Genomic DNA, 4,209 nt, shown 5'->3' with positions numbered 1-4,209 from the left:
TACAAATCACAGATAAAGTGATTTCTTTGATACATCATCATAGTTTTGTTACTTCAATTAGTAATTTTGTTGTTAAACTACTGGTAGTATTCTGTGGAGTGGAGTTTTGTAAATGAAATGATAGAGAACAATGCTTGGGTCCAAACCACTGACCTTTTTCATAAGCTCATTAAAGTGGGTTGTGTAACCGTTAACACACGTGTCCCATAAATGTCATATTCAAGGCACAAATAAATACCTGAAGAAAATATGCAGATGGGATTCCTGGGAATAACCTATTATGCTTTAAGAATGTCACAGTTATTTTCTCCAGGTATTTGACCAGGAGTTTTCTTTACTACAATCAATCAGTTACAGGTTTCAGAGCTGAAATCACTTGATATAAGGCATAAACTTACTCATAAAATTAGAGGTTGATGAAGTATTTAGACACTTTTAAGTACAAACACCACACTGTAGAAATACTCAATTACAAGTAAAATCCCTATTGAAAATACTGAATTTAAGGTACATGTACCTCAACTTGAGTAAATTTAGTCACTTTCCACCGCTACTTACGACGAGTTTAACCAAGAGAATAATTTTTCTTTTGGCTTTGACATTTATTGCATGAAGCTCTGCACTGGCTCAGAAGAAACAGCTCCTTATATTTCAATAATGCACCTCCTACACTCTAAAAACTAATTCAGGGGACCTTTAGTCATTACTTAAATATATATGTTGTTGTGAAATAAAAAAATCAAGTTCTGAGATACTGTTAGACTTTTTACTTGTATTTGTTATTTTATTGAGCTTGGATGACACACAAATTATGCCTATTGATTCAATATACTATCATGACTTGTCAGAGTTTAACATTTTCAGTTAATCAAAAAATAATTTAACAATTTAATAATTTTTTAATAATTTTAGTTCTGTTAACATAAAATACAATTTGTTGACGTTTAAAAGGCCCACAGTTTCCCTCTCTTGCATGTGCGGGCATATTCAAGGCAGACAAGTGACCACAGGGCCACAGCTGAAACTCATTGAAGCGTAATGTGTTGAATGGTAAGTCATTTTATGCTTAATTACACATATTTGCATTCGCTCAGGATTCTGTTAGTGATAGCCTACTGTAACCGAATACCGAAATCTGGAAGTCCTTACTCTGAAATTTGAGCAGTGTTGATAGTACAGTCTGTGTGCCGAGGTAAAGTTAGCTAGTAGCTGTAGCCTGTCACTGATTGAGTAGGCATAAATGCGGGAGTAATAGGTGGCCAGGCAGCCAGGGAAAACATTTTGGCAAGCTAACTTACAGTTTTTTTCAGTCGCTAACAAGCGTTTGTCCAATCAGTTGTCACATTTTCAAAACTCTAAACACAGTTAGCACAGCATCGGTCTTTTGTGGCCATACCATTCACACATTTCATGTCGTTTTCACACAATACGCAGTCAGTGAACACATTTCAACAATGCTTAAATTTTCTTAACAGACAAGCTATACCTCCCAACAAAATTATGGATTACTTTTGTAGTATTTACGAATGTTAACAAACATTTAAATAATTGACACACAGCTGATTTATGTTGGGTAAATTGGGCCAACCACAGCTGATTCCAGTCTGGCTTAGTGGCAGGGTTTTTTTCTTCTATTACATTGACACATATATAAAAGGAGGTTTGAGGAGTGATGTGTTTGGAAACAGAAACAGAAAAAGACAAACACTGTAATGTCTGGACGAGGAAGAGTAAGAGCAAGGGGCCCAGGGAGAAGAGCAGGCCCAGTGAGAGGTGCAGGAGCAAGGAGATGTAAGAATGCGTGGTGGTGGCATTCCAAGGGCTCCAAGAACAGTAGTCAGTGATGAAATTCGTGCCACTATCATTGACCATGTAATCAACCACGGTCTTTCACTAAGAGAGGCTGGTGAAGAGTGCAGCCCAATTTGAGGTGGTCAACGGTTGCTTCCATTATACGCATCTTTCAACAAACCAACAGGTAAGTATTGCATTTTACATGGATTGTTTCTATTCTCACTTGACATGTCAATAAGGTCATACAGTAATGCATATGTTTAATTTTTTTGTCCCTCTAAAGAATGCAACGTCTTCCACCCTCTGGGGGAAGAGGAAAGCTCCTCAATAATGATCAAGAGCTTGCCATTGTAGAAATAGTTGTTGCAAACAATGCAATAAAACTGCGTGAAATTCAGACTAGAATTGTGGAGGACCATGAGATGTTTGATAACATCAATAGCATCAGCCTCACAACCATTACGCGGACATTGTCCAAACACAGAGTGCGGATGAAGCAGCTCTACACTGTTCCCTTTGAGAGGAACAGTGAGAGAGTCAAGGAGCTACGACAACAATATGTCCAGGTATAGTGTATATTCAATTCAATGTCCAGTTCTATAAGCTTTGCACTTTGCAAGTAGGTAAGCTACACAGTAATAGGTTACAGTACAGTATGGATTACAGTAATGACATGATTTACATAAACTTTGTTTCAGAGAGTTTTGGAATTGGAGGCCAACCAGGCCCCTCATGAATTCATTTACATAGATGAGGCAGGATTCAATCTGGCCAAAAGGCGTCGACGTGGACGAAATGTAATTGGAAAAAGGGCCACAGTTGATGTGCCAGGACAGAGAGGGACAAACATTACCATGTGTGCAGCAATTGCAAATGCAGGATTACTCCTTCACAGATGTTAGGTTGCAACAACATGGTTTGAAGTTCACCCAAGACTGGTAAGTCTCTTCCTTCCACCCTATTCACCTTTCCTCAACCCCATAGAGGAGTTCTTTTCAGCATGGAGGTGGAAGGTTTATGACCATCAGCCACATGACCAGATGTCCCTCCTTGAAGCCATGGATGCTGGCTGCAGGGACATCACAGTTCAGGATTGTCAAGGGTGGATCCGACATACCAAGCGGTTTTATCCCAGGTGCATTGCCTTGGATAATATCAGATGTGATGTTGACGAAAACATGTGGCCTAACCCTGAAGATCAGCAATGTTGTGCTTTTTTTTTTTTAGTTCCCCCAATTTTTATCTGGACTTTTTGCTGTTGTTTTTTTGTTCAGAATGTGTGTTTCACGGATATTTTGTTCACTGTAAGAAATACTGTAAACTTTTTCTGTTCTATCATACCGTGTTTCTACTGTACCTCCTGTAGTAAACAGTAAAGGAAAAAAAAACGGATTTGATTTTTACTGGAATGCTTTTTAATGTGAACATTACTGTGGACATACAGTTACCAACCAAGAAATTTAGTGTAAAAACGGTGGATTGCATGTTTTGCATGCAAATACCTGTAAAACTGAAACATAAAAGTCTATGTAGTTTTTGTAATGTCAACAATAGCCAGTATTTTGAAACCTGGTGTACTTTGATTGACTGCATGTACTTCGTGAAGTGAAAACAAGTGTCATTCTTTGACAGAATAATTTCATTTTGAGTCAGATTTCCAGTGTTTTGGTAAAGATAGTGTGTGCAGAGAAAAATGTGTTATTTTTTTGAAATGAAGAGTTAGTATATATTTAACAAAATGTGTTTTATCCATTTGGCCAATTGTGTTTTGTAGGTGTGAGTCTGTGTTAAGAGTTTAGAAAAAGTATCTGAAGTATGGGTAAGCGCTTGTTAACGACTGAGAAAAACTGTAATATGGTATTACCCATTAGCCACCGCTCCAGTTAGCATGTAGGCTAGCTGCGTTTATAAACTACAAGTAGCTACGTTAGCCAGTTTGCTGGCTAACATTAGCTAGACATTATTAGACTATGATTCAGATAAGAAATACTAAAGATAACTCACTAACACACAACTTAACTCTTGCAGAGATCAACTTAATTATTCCGTTCATGTTACTTAGAAACATAATAATTAAGTTTCTAAGTAACAGAATGTGTTTTATTGTGGCCAAAAAGCTTCTTCACCTAACTTAAAACATTATGTTGGATCAACTTAAATACTTGCATTCATGTTGACTATTATTAAGTTCATGTTACTTAGAAATGCATTTTATTGTGGCCTAAAAGGTAATTCACCACACTCAAAACATTGCTTTGAATTCAGCCAGCAGTCTTAACATAAATTCTAGTGGAAAACATTCTACAACAATTTTTTTTTTTTTTTTGACCCAATGTTTTATTTTTTAGAGTGTAGCAATGCCATCAGAGCTGCTTACTGGACAGATTGTTTGTTGAAAAATAGAACAGGGCCTCA

At 37.1% G+C, this 4,209-nt stretch overlaps 1 long non-coding RNA gene across 1 annotated transcript; it reads left to right on the top strand.

Annotated features, from left to right (window-relative positions):
- Window positions 1-1,765: 1,765 nt before the first annotated feature.
- On the top strand, window positions 1,766-3,186 carry LOC119895414. Its single transcript, XR_005443061.1, has 2 exons — window positions 1,766-2,360; window positions 2,493-3,186. It is a non-coding gene; the product is annotated as an uncharacterized LOC119895414 (long non-coding RNA).
- Window positions 3,187-4,209: the final 1,023 nt, after the last annotated feature.

Source organism: Micropterus salmoides, unplaced genomic scaffold (assembly GCF_014851395.1).
Source record: "Micropterus salmoides isolate LMB-PRFRI ecotype aquatic unplaced genomic scaffold, ASM1485139v1 Ms_hic_scaffold_9, whole genome shotgun sequence".
NCBI classification, from domain to species: domain Eukaryota; kingdom Metazoa; phylum Chordata; class Actinopteri; order Centrarchiformes; family Centrarchidae; genus Micropterus; species Micropterus salmoides.
This window is presented reverse-complemented; position numbering and strand designations above follow the sequence as displayed.